Source organism: Typopeltis vanoorti, chromosome 1 (assembly GCF_054136105.1).
Source record: "Typopeltis vanoorti isolate ZY-2024b chromosome 1, IOZ_Tvanoo_1.0, whole genome shotgun sequence".
Lineage (NCBI taxonomy): Eukaryota > Metazoa > Arthropoda > Arachnida > Uropygi > Thelyphonidae > Typopeltis > Typopeltis vanoorti.
In genome coordinates this window covers 112,650,293-112,669,384 of record NC_143549.1, presented here as the reverse complement: position 1 = coordinate 112,669,384, position 19,092 = coordinate 112,650,293, and the positions used below count along the sequence as shown (strand labels likewise).

Below are 19,092 nucleotides of genomic sequence, written 5' to 3'. Positions count from 1 at the left end.
CACAACCTTTGCAATATGTCCCTAAATTTCAGGTTTCTATCAATCATCAACCCCAGATCACTTGTCTCCTCTACTTCTCCAGTATAACTATCTATCTAGCTTATTCAAATCCTCTTGCAGGGCTGCTGCATCTGCACTATTACTAATAATCCAACCCAGCTTCGCATCATCTGCAAACAACTGAATATCCCCTTGCAATCCACTGGCAATGTCATTGATATAAAAGTTAAACAATATAGGTCCCAGTACTGAGTCCTGTGGGACCCCACTTGTAACCCTCTGCTTCCTTGAAACTGCCCCACCATAAACAACTCTCTGATACCTATCGGACAGCCAATCCCGAATCCAGCTGACCAATCTGGCATCCAGACCCATGTGCTGCAACTTAAATATCAGCTTATCATGTGGCACCCTGTCAAATGCCTGCGCTAAGTCTAAGAAAATGGCAGTATATGCCTTTCCCTCATTCTGATGCTCTTGTAACTTTATCATAAAAGGTTAGCATATTGCTAAAACAAGAGTGCCCCTTCACAAATCCATGTTGACTCTCACAGATAACATTACCCTCATCTACCCAATGCTGTATACGGTCCTTCACTACTTTCTCCAAGATCTTATTAACTACTGATGAAACACAAACTGGTCTATAATTAGACACTTCCAGTCTGCTACTGCCCTTATGCAATGGCACACTCTTACCTTCCTTCCATTCCATGGCCACCTTTCCAGCAGCCAGACTTTCATTGAAAAGCCAGGTCAAAGGCACTGTCAGTTCCCTAGCACATTCTCTCAAAACTCGTGGTGAAATACCATCCAGTCCCAAAGCTTTACTGACATCCAGAGTACTCAGTATTTGAAACACACTCTCCTCCTGTACCTCTAAACCTCTAACCTGCCCTATCCCTCTAGCATTAAAACTGACTCCTCCAGGATGAAATATTCCAATAAAGTGTTCATTGAACAATTCTACTATGTCCTCTGCATCAGTCACTCTATTCCCATTTTTATCCCACAATATCATTCTTTCACAGTCATTTCTCCTCCTACATTATTAAAATATTATAGTGTAAATACTTCTTTGATCTAATTGGTTTCATTTCAGTCCATGATGTTTAATTTATTTTTTTTCACAATTTTTCTTAGTTCCTTCGTAGTTTAGCCTGTTGAAGAACGTCACAGATAAATTTAGAACTTCAAAAACAATTTAAAATTTTTAAATACTTAACTGAGTTAAAGATTACAACCAATGGCAGGTAAATGTTTCAGTATAAAATAATTTCAAAAAAAAATTTATAGTAGCAATACTTTTACCTCACCTTATTCTAATGGACCAGCATGGATACTTCTTAGGTGTAAATTACATACAGAGAATAAAAATCACATTTTGTAAACAAATTCATCCCACTACCAATTCTGTAATGATAAAAAAAAAAAAAAAACTTGTGTTAGCATATATGAATACATTAAAAACCAACAAAAATTAAAGGTCTGAAGTGGATTAAAAGAAGACATCCCTAGAGTAAGGTTACTAGATTATCTAGATCTTACCCTATTAGTGGTATGAAATTGTACAACACATTTCATTATCTTATGGGTTCTTGTTTTTAGAGAAACTTGTGCGATAGTTCTATACAATATATACACAAAAACATAAGGTAAGAGCATTATTTATATTTATTAAATATACTGCAATATATTTCAGTCTGAAATTAACAGATCATCATCAGTGGCTTAAAAAACAGTTATTACAAGGTAGAATGCAAACAATTGATTTATTCAAAATAGAATGAGCTACATGATCTTAAATCACCAATAGTGCTAAGCTTTAACTAAAGAAAAGGTTAATCATAACAGTCATCCCTCAATTTATGTTGGGGTTCTGTTCCATCTGGCAGGATGCAAGTCGGTCAGACGAAAGTCAATACATTAAATCATCAGAGTTATATGGATTAGGGACTTAAAATGTAATAAGTATACTGTAATGTTGAAAGTTTTTTCAAGTGGTCATACTATAAATTAAAGATGCCAAGAAATTATATTCTTGGTTTAATCCTTTATCCAAGTGTAAGCACAGAAAGTTTGCACCTGAAGTATCTTCAGGACTGGGCAACTTGTATATAGTGGCTAATGACTTCTCATCACTTGCCTTAGTATCCCATAATGCAAAGCACATATCCTTTATGAAATGTATACTATGTGTTTAGGAAATGTATCCTACATTTCACATATCTTATAGGATATACGAAATGCATCATATATTCCATATGAAATGCATAATGCTATGCATTATACTCTGAAAGGATATGTGCTTTGCATTCTAAGGTAAGTGATGTGAAGTCATTAGCTTCTATATACGGAGTTGCCCAGTCCTTAAGATACTTCAGGCATAAACTTTGTTTGCTTACACTTAGATAAATGATTAAACCAAGAATATAATTTTTTGGCATCTTTAATTTAAAGTTATACTGTCATTTTAATGTTTAAACCTTATAAAACTGTACTGTGCATTATTGACACTATAAAACAGGAGAATAATCACCCAAATCTTCCTCCACAATCACATCTTCATTATCTTCCATATGTGAAGGATGAGACTAAAGGTATTCTGATAAAACTTTTTTTTTTTTTATGAAAATGTCTAATGTGCTTGGCTTATTCCTCTTCTTTTCATCATAAATGTGTTTATAGCAAGCAAACACATCATGTACTTTCAACTAATAATCTTGCCATTTTGAGAACATCACTAACTGCAGAGTACATTTCTAGAAGACCCCTCACTGTGAATTGTTTAACTACCTCTTCTTGTTTCTCTTTAAACACTCTTCCTTTTCTCGTTCTTCCTCTTCTGCAAAACATTGTTCCTCCAGGTCGACCAATTCTTTGTTGGTCAACTCTTCAGGGGCACGTTCTATGAATTGAATTATGTTGCCATCATTCACTTCGAGATTCCGATTGTTTGTAGGCCCACTATTTCTTCACTCATTTACAAAGGTCTTCATTTTTTTCAAAACTTCCAAAATCATGCACAAACCTTTTTAATGTCTTTTTCCATATGCCCTCGTACATTAAGAGGTCACTTTGTCCCAAGTCATAGCAATATTTTTAATATCATAATAAATATTGAATGCTTTCCAGAATTGCATGAGAGTCTGATCATTTCCTTCAGTGGCAGAAATGGCTTGTGATAAAGTTCTTATACATAATAAGCCTTAAACACTACAAGAACTCCTTGATCCATCAGTTGGATAATGAGTAGTGTTTGGAGGGAGAAACATGACCTTGGTCTTGAGGGTGAAGATCACTGATGTAAGGTGGATGACCTGGAACATTATGTAGAGTTGATAAAAATTTTAAATTCTACATTTTCTTTCGAACAATAGCTTTCCATTTCACTCGCATAAGTTGATTAAGGCATCCTCAAAGAATTTTTGAGTAATCTACGACTTCTTATTGCTCCAATATTGAACTGGAAGAGTATGTTTCCTACTGTTTTTGAAGGCTCGTGGATTCTCGCTGTGCCATATTACAAATGATTTCATTTTATATCCAGCCACATTACCCCCCCCCCCAAAAAAAAAACAGAATGATAATACAGTCTTTAAGAGCTTTGAAACCCGCCATAGATTTTAGCTTTTTGTGAATGAATGTCTGCTCTGTCATTATTATTTTTTTTTTTTTTTTTCAAAACAAGGAGGTCTCATCCATATTAAATATTTGTTGTGGCAAACAATTTTCCTCTATAAAATAATTTTATAATTTTATCCAATTTCTCCACAACTTCTTGGCAGCCTTCTCATTGGCACTTAGAGATTCACCATACATTTTCACATTATACAGCGCAAAACGCTGTTTGAATCTCATGAATCAACCAAAAACGTTGAATTCTTAGTCATAATCAAGCATAACCCCGGCTTTCTCCTTCAACATGCTGAAGAGACTTACTTAGCCTTAGCGGTTATGGTCATAGTGCTAAGGGGTATGCGCTTTTAGTTGAGGTCCTCTATCCATGATGCAAGTAGCTTTTCCATATCACCAATAGGATTGTGTCATTGCTTCATCATTATCATCAATTTAATGGAAGCAGATCCTTTCACAGATTCTGTGATTTTATCCTTATTTTCAAAGTGGTTGTCGAAAATGGAATATTGAGGGAGGGGATGGATGCATGCAGACAAGTATGGGTCCAGGCAACTGGGATATGAAGTGAAAGTGATCATATGATCTGAATGTAGCATCCTCAGGTGTTCTTAATGTTAATGGGATAATCAACAAAAACTGTAAGGGAGGTTATGGGATGAAGGAGGTATTGTAATTTATATATACTAATGGCAGACGTATTCAGAATAAAGGTGAGGAGTTTTTGCCATTGGTTAGTTCAACTTGGCTGAAGTTATGGGTATTGGTGAGACCTGCTTAAAAGAGGAAAACATTTAATAAAGTGATAGCATGTGAAGCGAGTGACAGAAGGGATAGCAAAAATGAAACAGTGAAAAAGAGAATAACCAGATAAGAGATATCAGGCTTGTGTGACATTCTCAAAAGAACATGACAGATAAAGCTAGACAGATAAGTCATATGGCATAGAAACGAAAAAAAAGAGATGAAAATGTGAAGAGATAGTCATAGGGATAAAATGCAACATGTATGGTATTTTCAGAGGATTGGGGAATAGAATGGGAGGTTGGTTTATTTGAATTTACAAATGAAGCATCAGAGGCTATGTGGCCAGTGTATTATGTCTGTTAATTGAGTGTGGTGTTGCCTTGCAAAAGTCCAACCCCACGTCCAAGGCAGAAGTGGCAAGAAGTAGGGGATTGCTTTGTAGGGTGAAGCTCCAATATGGTAGCATAAAAAAATTTTTTTGCTTAATCCTGCTTCCACCTTTTTTTTTCCCACTTGGATTGTCACATCAAATCTTGCAGAGAACCCTGAAAATTGCTGGCTAATGGGGCTCTGGTACATCCAATTCCATGAAGAGCATCTGTTCTGATCAGAAACATACTACCGAGCATCTTCTCCACTCATAGAATAAAACAGACAATTACAATTCCCAAATCAAAATATCTAATACAAAAATAGAAAAACAGTCTCCAAAATACTTAGTATCATCAAAAGGCTTTGTGGAACAAAGTGGGATGCAAAACCGAAGAGCTCAAAAATACAGCACTCATATGACCCACTATGAAATATGCCTAATCAATCTGGGCTCTGGCTTCTACTAGCTTAAAAGAAAAAACTTTACAGAGTACAATCAAGAGAGCAGCAAAAATTATTATAGGTGCAATCTCATCCACGAATAATTTAAAAGCTCAACAAGAGTACGGGCTTCACATTATTATTATTACCCCAAGACCTCATGGAGTCAAAGACTCATCTGGGAGGTCCTTTTATCACACACACACACACACACACATCTCATCATACCGTGTCTTAAACACACTCAAACTCATTACAGACACTACACTCTCAGGCAAGGCATTCCAATCATTCACAACTCTACACGAAAAAAACCTGTCTCTCACTCCCTTACTCACACCCTCTTTATACAGTTGCCAGAGATGACCTCTGGTTCTCCCCCTGATCTCCCACTATTCTCTGTAGAACTTCTCCACCATTGATCTTATAACAACCCCTTACCAACTAGTAGGTCTCTATCATATCTCCCCTCTTCCTCCTCTCCACCAGACTCTGCAAATTACATCTTCTCAATCTTTCCCTCAACATTCCAGAGGTTTCTAGAAGACAGAAGAAACTCTCCATAGTTAAATTCACTAACAGAATCAGGAGCCAACAACAGGATCACATCTCACTCAGGACTTTTGATGCCTAGACAGGAAAATCTAAAGAGATCATCTACTCTACAATACAATCATGAAATTAGAAAATAAATAGACAGAGCACCTCTCAACTGAAATAAGCAAAGAGCCATTTTTTTCCACTATACTACCAAAAAACACAATGATTAACTTAAATCTCCTAGAACCTTGTTCAAAAAAGGACGGCATGAAAATAAAAGAAAAGGACTTGACGCTATACATCACTTAATGTAAACCATACCATTGCCTATACTGATGGATCATCTGATGAAGAACTCAACCAATGAGGTTCAGGGGTTTTTCTAAATGCAAATCAAAACCACAGCTGGCAAAATAGCTTTAAACTTCACTTGTAAATTAACAGCCATACAAACAGCTCTCAAGTTCTATCTCTCAATCCAATAACCATCTACAGCAACTCAAAATCTGCACTTGAGGCATTAAAAAAAATGGAAAAACAAAACTCGCACAGGAAATTCATGAACTATAACAAATTTAAATTGGAAAAATAAGAATTGTACACTGCAATGGATACCAGCCCATGTAAATATTGAAGGCAATGAAAGAGCCGACAGACTAGCCAAAGAAGCAAGATACTTACCTTAAAAATTACACCCGCTATCACTAACTGATGCTAATTCTGTCACCAAAATAAGATTGGTAAAACAAACTATCAAGAAGAAGAATGAAATCAGTGAAATTAATGAAAATAGAGAAATAACCACAATCATTGCCAAACTAAGGAACATTTTAAAGGCATGAAAATACAGCCAGACTGTAGTAGGAGCTATGAAACATGCAAGAACTGTCCAGGTGTTGAACTAACACCTGCCCATATCTATTCTTGTCCAGCAATTGCTGCTGCTGCTCTACAGAAAATTTACAATAACCCTAGAGACTTTGATGGATTAGAGACTTTAATAGAGTTATTTACAATAACTCTACTCCATCAAAGTTCAACAGATTGCCAAAGCAGTTGTACAGATCCACAGTCATATCTAGAAGCTCTTCAATGGGCTCAACAATGACAACAATTGACTGTCTTGTAATGGCTGGTTTGATTGTCTTGCAGGATGAAAAATCTGAGTTTCCAGGAGGGAAAAAAAATTCTACCTCTGTTGAGACCAGCTAACTCACCTTCAGTTGAAAAGCCCTTTGTGTCCTAGACAGAAGAATGGGAAGAGAGTGTTACTAATGGTAGCAGAACTAAATCCAAAAAGAGTATAAATAAATCAGGAAGGCAGGAATACAGAAAATAATTAATTTGAGGCTACCTGATGTGAGATAAGAGGCCAACAAGATGAAATATATAGTTGGATGAAATATATCCCTGCTGTAAGCCCAGGGATATACAGGAGAATACCCATGCTATGTATTAGCACAATGATTGCAGGTCAGGTTTTCATTATTATAAGAGGCGGGAGAGGTCCATCTACAGGGATTTACACAGATTGGAAGGAGAAATGGTCACAAAGAAATGGAATTTATACAGCTGCTAAGTGATAATTATCTGAGACAACATGCAATGAAGGAAGCATGAAGTTTAGAAGTGCTGGATCTATTCAAAGCAGAGAACTCAGCAGTAACCAATGTAGCCACAGTGGTTACCACATCTCTATTTGGGGAAAGAAGAGTCTTGATCTAGGAGATGGCCAGACATGCATAATTTTCTGTTAAGGGATATATGAGAAAGTACAGTGCAGGTGATCATAACAAATTGAGGAGTCAGCTTAGGGCAGTGCCAAGGCATAAGAATTTGGAAGGGGGAGATGTTAGCAGTGAAAAGAAAATAATCAAGGGATGTTTGAAAAAACCAGTATCAGACAATATACAAGTCAGGAGCTAGATGGATAAAAGCATCATTAAAGGATTTGCAGAAAAGGTTATGGAGAGAATATAAAGAAAAATGTGATCAGCAAGTCCACTGTATAATGCAAAGTACAGACAAGAAGAGTGACCAGTGTGGTAAGGCAAACCAAGCTAATTAGAGAAAGCTAGCTGATGAGGCCAAAAGAATTCCCAAAGTGTTCTTTCTCGATTTTTAAAATTTTTTTTTTTTATATTGTTGAAATAAGTGAGACATGATTGGACAAGGATGACATCCTGACAGGATAGAGATGAAAGGGTATGATGTGTTTCATGAAGATAGAAAGGATGAAAAGGGAGGAGGGGGGGGGGGTGCTATTGATAATAGAGAAAGAGTTATGTCCATACAAGGTGCAAGAGATGCAAGCAGGGAATAGTGGCAGTGGCTTTGAGGCAGTATGGTGTGAGATAGAGGTGAATAGAATGAAATACTTAGATGTTGTTAAAAAGACTTGGTAATGGGGATGGCAGTGACCATGAAATGCGTAATCAAATTAACCAAGCAAATAAGAAAAGGGTGATCATTATGGGCGATTTTAATTATGGCAATATAGATTGGCACGAGGAGATAGCAACTGAAAATAAAGAAAATGAGTTTCTCAAGTTTGAGGGACAATTACCTCAGCCAGTATGTAACAGAGGGCACACAATGATTGAAGGTCTTGGATTTGATCATCTCAGAGGATGTTATTATAAATGAGGTATCAAATCACTCTAAAGTTAGTGAGAGTGACCATGAAGTGATTACCTGGGTGGTTGCCAGCAGTGTGAGGATCTCTGTAAGGTATATGTGGAACTACGAGGCTGGTGATTATGAGAAGCTCAGGGGACAGCTTGCACATGTAGCATGGAATGAGGAGTTGGCTGTAAAGGAGATAAATGCTGCTTGGGTAATAGTTCTTGAATATCTCCCGAGCAGCATTTACCTTCTTTACAGCCAACTCCTTATTCTATGGAAAGAATATAAAGAATCCTAAGGAGTTCTTTCAATATGTAGCCAGAAAAAGAAAAAAAAAAGAATGATTATGGAAGGATGACACTGATTGGAGAAAAATGATACAAGAACAACTGCTGCAGAGGATATGGTTGAGATATTTAATGAGTAGTTCATAAAGGTCTTTCATTCTTGTGACTGTGACATCATGGAGAATGTGAGAGCAGTCAATGATGATGAGGAGAGACTGACTGTAAATGAGAAAGAGGTATATAGAATATACACAGAACTGAGTAATTTCATGTTAATAAGGCTGTGAGACTTGATAATATATTACCACATATTTTGAAGGAATGTGCTAGAAAGTTGGCATCTTCCTTGACATAATTGCTTAACATGAGTCTTACACTGGGTCAAGTTCCAAAGAAATGGAAAGAAGGCAAGATTGTGCTGCTTCATAAAGGGAGGTGACAGAACTCAAGCATCAAATTGTAGGCTTATCTGTGTATCAGTTGTGGTAAAATTGTTGGAGAGGCTGTTTAACCAGGATCCAGAATTGGGTTGACAACAATGGTATTATCTTTCATAGACAGCATGGATTTGCTGAAGCGAGGTCATGTTTTAATAATCTACTTACTTACTTATTACAATAAGGTGACAACTTCATTGGACAAAGGAGATGGATAAACAGTAGTATACTTAGATTTTGCAAAGATGAGGCTGGTGATTATGAGAAGCTCAGGAGCTGCTTGCAGATGTAGCATGGAATAAGGAGTTGGCTGTAAAGGAGATAAATGCTGCTTGGTGATAGTTTGATAGCATGATAACTTGATAGCCAAACTAGAGTAGATGACATCTGATATTAAACTAGTGCATTGGATCATAGACTGGCAATCTGATAGGTATCAGCAAGTTGTGTGAGGGGGAGCAATATCCTGGAAGAGGAAAGTCACTAGTGGTATGCCTCAGGGATCAGTTTCAGGGCCATCACTGTTTAACCTGTATGATAATGATATTGGAGAAGATTTGGATGGGGATATTCAGTTATTTAAAGATGATGCAAAGTTGGGATGAACTATGAGGAGTAGAGCAGATGTTGTGGCCTTACAAGAAGACTTGAATAGAATCCATGTGTTGAGGCTTAAGTGCTATAAGGATATTATGTTGGAGGCTTAATGGAATATATATAGCACTCAAAAAGGATTAAAACTGATTTTAATGCTTCCAATATTTCATTTCAATCACTGAGACATCTTCGGGGATTACAAAAAACTAATGTAACACACACTCAAATACAACACAATACTAAACGAAACATGTGGGTGACTCTAAAGTCCTATCTAGGTGGTGCACCCTCTATGGGTGTTTGTAGATGGCCTAGGATGTAAGGTGGGATCTCTGATAATGTTTCCCAAATTTTGGGATGTTTTATGCAACTGTATCTATTTAAATTCAGTTGATTTCTCAGTGCCGCCACAGATTCTAAAAATAGTCTTTCTTTTTTGAATTTACTGTGGTGGAGCATGGTGGTTTTTTTTTCAGTAGATCCTGTGGGTTGTATCCAAAACATGGTCTGCCGGGTCAGATTGACCCAAGTTGTGATTGCAGATGTATGATTTGTGTTCTTCTAAGAAGATGGTAACTGTCTGTCCAAAGTAAGCCAAATTGTAGGAACAGGATACTTTATGAACTCCAGCCGCTGTGAGAGAGAGAGAGAGAGGGGAGGGACCTGACGGTAGCAAGTTTACGGTGGGGCTTAAACGTTGTGTGGAGGTTATACTTTTTTTTAAGGACCTGGCTATTTTTTCTGATGTGCTATGGATGGCATTTGTGAACTCCTTCTGAAGAGATGGCCAAAGAATGGGGAGGGGGACTGATTTTTTTTAAATTCTGTTATCTCTATTGCCATTGGAAAGGAAGGTGTTGTGTATGTGGTTGAGTTCGGCTGAAAGGGTGGTTCAAAAGGAACAAAGATTGTAGGCTCTATTGTTTAGAGTTTTAATAATGCCATATTGTTGAGAGGGGTGGTGGTGGTGGTGGGAGAGCTTATGAATATGTCTGCCTGTATGAGTAGGTTTTTTATATACAGGGAAGGAAAGGTTACAATCAGGAAGGCATGTTACTATGGTAAAGGTGACTAAGGTGTCTAAGTCTACGAAGGGTAAACTAAACTATTATTATTTTACTTATGATGATGACTGGGCAAGGATATTGGCGACGTCAAATCTAATGTTATTGGCTATTTCCGGCACTAAGCGACAGATTCCACGTTCAATGCTGTACTAGCACCTCTTTCAGTGTGATAGCAAAATTGTGGCCAAGGCTTAGGGCACTGACAGCATCTTGCATCTTCATTAAGCCTTTTTGAAGATAGACCGACTACTGTCTGGAGTGGTTGAATTTGCAGTTTCCATTTACATGTTGTTAAACTTTTTGATGTGCTCATTTTTTTGTAATTCTTTCTGTGCAGAAGGCATGTAAGGAAAGAAAACATGCCTTCCTAAGGTAACCATTCCTTCACTGTATATAGAAAACCTACTCACACAGGCAGACACATTCATAAACTCTCCCACCACCACCCTTTCAACAATATGACATTATTAAAACTCTAAACAAGAGAGTGAACAATCTTTGTTGCAATGGAACCACCATTTCAACTGAACTCAACCACATACACAACACCTTCCTTTCCAATGGCTACAGCGATTACAGAATTTTAAAAAAATCTGTTCCTCTCCTATTCCCCGGGCATCTCTTCAGAAGGAGTTCACAAATGCCATCAGCATACCCTACATCCAAAGCACATCAGAAAAAAAATAAAATAAAATAAAAAAAATAGCCAGGTCCTTAAATAAGTACAACCTCCACACAAGTGTTTAAGCCACACCATAAACTTGCTACCCTTATCCATTCTAACAAAGATCAGCTCCCTCCTCTCTCAGTGTGGAGTTTATAAAGTACCTTGTTCCCACAAAGTGACTTACATTGGACAGACAGGTAGATCAGCAACCATCTGCTTAGAAGAACACAAATCATACATCTGCAATCATGACTTGGGTCAATCTGGCCTGGCAGACCATGTTTTGGATACAACCCAGAGGATCTCCTGGAAAAAACCACCATGCTCCACCATAGTAAATTCAAAAAAGAAAAACTATTTTTAGAATCTGTGGCAGCACTGAGAAATCAACTGAATTTAAATAGATACGGTTGCATAAAACTTCCCAAAATTTGGAAACATTATCAGAGATCCCACCTTACATCCTAGGCCATCTACAAACACTCCATAGAGGGTGCACCATCTAGATAGAACTTGAGTCACCCACATTTCACTTAGTATTGTGTTACGTACTTTTTTTGTAATCCCTGAAGATCTCAGTGACTGAGACGAAATATTAGAAGCATTAAAATCAGTTTTAATTCTTTCCGAGTGCTGTATATATTCCATTAAGCCTCCAACATGAAAACTGAATAAACTGAGTGAATGAACATGGGAGTGGGGATGCCAGTTCAATGTTGCAAAATGTAAGGTATTAAAATTTGGAAAACAATGACGGGATGTAGAATTTACACTTGGTGGAGATATCTTGTTGGAGGTGGAGGAAATAAGATCTTGGGGTGATGATGGATAAGGATCTGAAATTTAGAGGACATTGCCAAAATTGAGGACAGCACAACAAATTCTGGGAATGATGTAGAGGACACTGACTTGTAGAAGTAAGGAGATTCTTGTTCCGTTGTATAAGGCCTTGATTAGGCCACATGTGGACTACTGAGCACAGGTTTGGTCACCACGTGGTTTTCAAAAGGATGAGGAGATATTGGAAAGGATCCAGAGGTGATTGACCAAAGTAGTTCCTAATCTCTGAAATGTTGAATGTGTGGAAAAGTTGAGAAGGTGCAATTCATAGAATCTAATGGATAAGAGGAGGTGGAGATGATATGATAGATGTACAAGTTGGTAAAGAGTGGTTATAGCATCAATGTTGAATTCCATCAATGTTGAATCCCACCAATTTATGAAGTTTTTCATAAATTGGTGGGAGATAAGGGGAGAACAAGAGGTCATCCCTGGAAGCTGTGTAAGAAGGATGTGAACAAGGGAATAAGAAGCCGGGTTTTGCATGATTGGAATGCCTTAACTGAGAGTGTGGGTGTCTGCAGAGAGTTTGAATGTTTAAGGCAAAGTATTATGAGCTGTGTATATGACAAAGGGACCACCTCCTAGATGAGTGTTTAACTCCACAGGGACCTCTCATGCACGAGAGGTTAAAGGACCTATAAGCACATCACAGTCATGTCTGGGGTGCAGGTGAGAAGTCTGAAGTTTACTGACTTTTTTTTTTTTTTTTTTTTGAAAAGTTGCAGGTTGTAGCTGTTTGGAAACTCTTCTTGCAGTAGGCTGTTCCAGCAGACCGAGATAGATGGAATAAAAGAGGAAGAAAAGCAATTTCAGTATGTTTATAGTTGCATAGTAAAAGGATGCTGGATAGCGACTGCTCTTGTATTAAATGATCATTGGAACAATGACCATTGAAGTACTTGTAGAAAAGACAAAGAGATGAAACACTCATCTGTGGGATCAAGGTTGAAATGAATCTGTAAGAGAGATTGTCTATGAGTTGAACTCTATGAGTTGAACTGTTCTCCTCTGGAGAGGATCAAGAAGTTTTTAGGTGTTCCACCCTAAACACCTGAGCAGTATTCTAATCATGTGCAGATATGGGATTTGTATGTTGTTAAGAGTTGGTTGGGTGTAAAATAGCATCTTGAACAGAAGAGAATGCCTAGTTTTTTGGATGCTGAGGAAGCTATTATTGTGATGTGTTTATGCCAGGAGAGGCTGGAGGTAATGTTAGTCTAAGCAGAGAGATCCGATCCTGTCTGGATCGGATTTGTGTATTACTGAGGGTAGGGGAATGCAAGCCGAGATTTCTTTTGCAGAAGAAGAAGCAAGAATGTGTTCTGGTAGCAATGAACGTGACCACATCGTCATCATCCCATCGAAAGATGGTACACTGATCAGTGTACCATCTTTCGATGGAATGATGAAATCTTTCATCCTTGGCAAGAGGTATAAGGTTAAAAAGGAAGAATGACTATGGAAGGATGACTTGAATGAGTATTAGTAGCAGGAAGGTGACAGAAGCAAATGAAATGGTTGTTACTGATCATTTTGAGTGATCATTTTGCAAGTGCATAACATCCAGGTGGAGATATTCCAGTGCCAGATGTGACACTAACTGATGGAAGAACAGAGATAGAAAAATTGGAAATGCTTCTGATATTGCACAACCTTATGCAACTAAGACCAAGATTGCTATCATCACTGACTCAACAGCCCTGTGTGGGCCTTGGCCTTTTTTCAGAAACTTCTGCCATTCTTTCTTATTCATTGCTAATTCCTCCAGTTCTTAACTCCCAAAGTCTTAATATCCTGGATCTCTCCATCTCAATTTAGGTCTTCCAATTTTACTTTTTTCCTTCTGGTGTAGTATTGAATAATTAAATAACTGTTATTATCCATGTATATAATATTGCCATGCCCAACTTAACATGTTCGCTGCCAACTACGAGTATACTTGTATGATGCTTACCGCCGGCAATGCGATTACCGTACTGACCTTGAAGAAGTGAAAATGCTTGGCTTGTGGAGCTAGCAGCAAAATTGTGTATACTCATAGATGGTATATGTTCTGCACAAGCCAACTACGAGTATACTCGTATGACGCTTACCGCCTGCAACGAGATTACCATACTGACCTTGAAGAAGTGAAATTGCTTGGCGTACGGGAACAGACTATGCCGAAGTAGCGTGGCAGCGAACATGTTAATCTATTGATTTAAATGTACTTAATAATGTCTGGCTCATTAAATAATCCATACAATTCATAATTGATTAGAATATATCTCCATATCCCATTCTCTTACTGCTCCAAAAATATGTCTCAGAACTCTTTTTTCAAAACAGACCTAACAGTCTTTCATCTGCCATTGATAATACCCAATTTACAGAGGAATAAGTTAATACTAGTCTTATAAGCACTTTGTAAATAGTTGTTTTTCTTAAGATCAAATGTGGCTTTAAGTATTTTCTAAGTCCACAGAGGCATCTATTTGTAGGAAGAATGTGTTTTTCAATCTCAACACTGATGCCATTTTATAAGTAACTTCTGATCCCAGGTATATAAAGATATACGATTTCAAATTTTAAGAACAACTTTGATTTGAGAAGAATCACAAGAAGGATTATTGGCACTTATTTTGTTTTTTTTCTTGGTTTATCTGCAGAAGAATCTTCTTTGTTGCCTTCTCTTTCTTTCTTAATCCTCCTCTTCTACCTTTTACAGTGTCGAGGTAAGTTTTCTTGCAACCACAACCATATTCGAGGATAAGGCGATTAGCCCTATGCTTCCCAGTGTCCTACGTCTGTAGAGGAGTGGGTTCACGAGGCCAGTTTGCCTGTTCTGGGAGACGAAAAACCCAAGTTTCCAGGTGAAAAAAAGCTCCCTAACTCCGTATGAGACCGGCTAACTCACCTTTCACCGAAAAAAACCAGATAAAGGTTCCTCGTGTCACTGACAGGAATCAAACCAGGTCTTTCCGACCAAAAGGGCTTCGTCTATACTGACTGAGCTATGGAGGCTTGTTGCCTTTTCTAAACTGATAAAAGTTTTTCATTGCTTTTTTTGTGTCCTTCCTATAATACTGCATATGCCAGAACTTGTACTGACTTCTAGAAGTTAGTTCCTCTTTATTAATACTAAGATCTTTGAACATTTTTGCAAGCACTATATTAAAAAATAGGCAAGCTAAGGCATCCCCTTGTCGAACATCTTTTTTATGTATTGGATCAGAGATGTTTTAAATTTTAATCTAACATTGAGTGTTTCTCATTGTAGCTTTAACTAAGGCAACAAGTTTCTCAGGTATCGGTAGTTCTTTCATTGCAATAAAATTAGATCTGTCTATACTATCATATGCAGCTCTAAAATCTATGAAGAGATGGTGTGTGTTTCAATTCCAAATTCATTGCATTTTTTCAAGTATTTGGTGTACAGTAAAAATCTGGTCATTTGTAGATTTTCCTCGATGGAATCCACAATGATAATCACCAATAGCATTCTCTACATAGGGGATAAAGTCTCTTGAACAGAATGTTGAAGAAAATTTTATAGGTGATACATAATAAATTGATTCCACTATAGTTATTGCAGATCATTACATTGCCACATTCAGGATAAGATTTAAGGTTACTGTGGCCCCCTGAGCCTATAACTTTTAATAGCTTTCCCCAAAGATTTAAATCAAAAAAAGCAATTAAATCAAAAATATTTTTGATTTAATTGCTTTTTTTTTTGGAAGCCGGTGTAATGATGTGGAGTCCTAAGCTATAACCCGACTACCTTAGGCATAAATCTAGCTATGCTCATATTAAATTCTTTGAACAAGGAAGTCTGGGTCACCATTGTTCTTTTTGCATTGGTGCCACTTTAAACAATATATAAAACACTATCAAATCAAAATTGCACAGTCATATAACAAGCAAAATACTAACAATAACAATCAGCAATTTGAATATTTTCTACAATAAAATCAATTTAGCCTTAAGCCTTTCTTGTGATTATTCTAGACTGACTCCTAAGTTTGTTATAACCAGATCTATGTACATATACCTCTTCTTAACTGATAGTGAAATGTTTAGCAACCTTCCATGTCAAGTTTGTATGATCATTCTCCCATTAGAAAGAAAGAAAGTCATCCTTTGTAAAGTTAGTTTAGGCCTTACCCTTTTCTAGGCAGGATTCATATTTAGCTACCTTTGAAATTTCTCTTCTGTTCATTCTCACTTCATGATCAATCCATTTCCATCTGTTTTTACTTAACTGGCAGTATGCTTTTTTGCTTTGTCTGTTTATATACCTTATCATTTGTTGCACATTACTGGCAAAACATTTTTAAATTAACTCAAACATATTAAACTCTTTAAACAGTTTTCTTACAAATTATCTCATAGTACTTACATAAATTCCATTCTCTTCCTGAGATGTATCACTTCCTCCTAATCTGTGTTTCCACAATTAATTATGGGTGAGTGTCTGTTTATTTTTATTTTATTGATTTATTTTGAGAGGCAGAAAAACCTACAGCACCATATGTGGGGTACAAGTGAGAGCTGGGAAAGTTGCTTTCATCAGCTAGTCGTTATTTAATATTTCTTTTATCTCATATATTCCAGACAGCCTCAACATATACTGCCTTCCTGCTGAATCTTTATTTATGTTGCAATTATTCTGCTATCAGAAATATTCTTCTGCCTGCCAGTGTGTTCTTTTTATCAACCTTGAAAATAGAATCTTTCACATTCTATTCTTAACTAATGCCAAAAATTCTTCTTCGTTCCTAATGCTTCTGACATTTATATATATATGAATCTAAAACATCCCAACTACTATACCTTGCATAGTATGATTGCTGCATTTGGATTCAAGATCTGAGAAACTACATTCAGCAATTTTTGACCATTCCCATTTCTCATGCTCTTCCTGCAAGGATGCCTGTACACATTAACACATCTGAACCCCCCACTCCTAATAGTCATTTCCTTGATTTTGCACTTTCAACTTCACTGAAATTTTTCTGCAGAAAACTTCAATGCCATTTAAGCACAATCCAGTAGCAAGTCTTTTTGTCAGTTAAATTCACTCCATATATTTACAAACCATGCTCCATGCCTGCTACACAAACTGCATTGCCTCATTTTAAAAGAGAAAAGTAAAGAGCACAACAAGAGCGATCCAAGATGATAAAGGTGATATAAAAATTGAAGTAAATGATTCTAGAGTAATCAAGACATCCAGAATCATTGTCAGTTACAATAATGCTATTAAGTGAGAAATCCACATCAGAATAGTGGCAGGAAAAAATATCTAGGGAAAAATGAAGTAATGAGAATGTTTCAGGATTTTAAACTGAGAAATCAAATCTAACAAAGCATGAATGGCATATGCTTCATTAGATTAGAATGGCAAATAACAAAGCATAAATAAAAGGCAACTCAGAACAAGTAGATCAGAACAAAAATTCTAAAAATATAGAGTTATAAAACTTTGCAACTACAGTGCTTAATGCAGAGTGCTACAGTGTTGTAGATCAGCGCTTCCCAAACTGTGGGCTGCAGCCCCCTTGAGGGTCGTAAGTTTTGTCGAGGGGGAGCGTGAAATAATGAAAACAAATTTAAAATGTTTTAAGACTAAGTTGATTTTTTTTTTTAATCTTAAAAGAAACGTATTTAATTGTTATTATTTCTTTTTTGTTCTTTTTTATATTTTTATGGAAAAAATCAGATTGGTGTTGGTTCACAAATTTTGCTTCTTGCGTATTTTGGCGATTAATGAATATTAGTAAATATATGCTTATTCATAAGTTTCATTTCAAAGATATTGATAAGAAACATAAAAAAAAGATTACAAATGCAAAATCTTCAATATAAATTGTATTGAATATAAATACAATAAATATTATAATAACATATGTCTATATTAGATTTTTTTTTCACCATGAAATATTTTAATTTTTCCAAAGGGGGGCATCCACAAGTACCATCTGAAAAAAAAGGAAAATAAAGCAATGTGGGAATTAAAGAAATTTCCCTATTGAGTGTTCTAGATAAGATTTATATATACATGCTTGACACATGGAAGAGAAATGTGAAGAACTACAAGTTCAAGCCACAGGAGTTGTTAGGACCACATTTTTATTTGAAAAGATAAAAAGTCAAGAAACCATGGAAATGGACCTGTAAAGTTTTGTAGATATGAAAAGATCTGATGAGTGGCAAAGGAAAGTTGTTAAACAAAATCTAAATAAGACATTATATTCAGCAATAAAATCTCCTAAGTTACAAATAGCAGAAATGAAAGATGTACAGGAAGACAAATCAACAGAAAATCAGGTTTGATGCAAGCCTACAGGAAATCGTGTTCTTCCAATACTATATTAATTTCAGATTTTGGTACCAATTTTTTTTCTCGTAATGCACCAAAATCTGAAACATTAAATCAAGTTCTTCATGTAGATGATCATATTATTATTATTATTATTATGTGACACCTCCAAGGAGTCCAAAGACTCATCGAGGGGAGAGTGTGACAACAGCATCGAACGATTGAACCCCGTCCAACTACTAACCGCGCTAAAACTTGCTTAAGCTATTAGTAGCAGAGGCTCTACCAATCAACCAACCTTTGCACTCCTAAATAAAATCAATTCAAGTTCAGGTGTTAGCTAAGTATATATACTTTGATCTATTCCATTAGAATAAATTAAATATCCATGTAGTGTTGACAGTGAATTAATTTATGCAAATTATACGTGGGTACCTCCAGGAAGTCAGAGACTCAGAGTAATAGGTCCTTTACAAGTCATACAATGACTAAATATCAGTTATATGAACTTTGAAAACATTCACAGAAG

The 19,092-nt window shown here is 36.5% G+C and overlaps 1 protein-coding gene across 1 annotated transcript in view; it reads right to left on the bottom strand.

The window, feature by feature from the left end:
- PCB (Pyruvate carboxylase) overlaps positions 1-19,092 on the bottom strand; it is a 553,291-nt gene that overhangs the window by 506,016 nt on the left and 28,183 nt on the right. Inside the window, exon 2 of the mRNA XM_090392830.1 lies at positions 1,317-1,413. The gene's annotated coding sequence lies outside the window, so the exon portion shown is untranslated. The remainder of the gene's footprint in view (positions 1-1,316; positions 1,414-19,092) is intronic.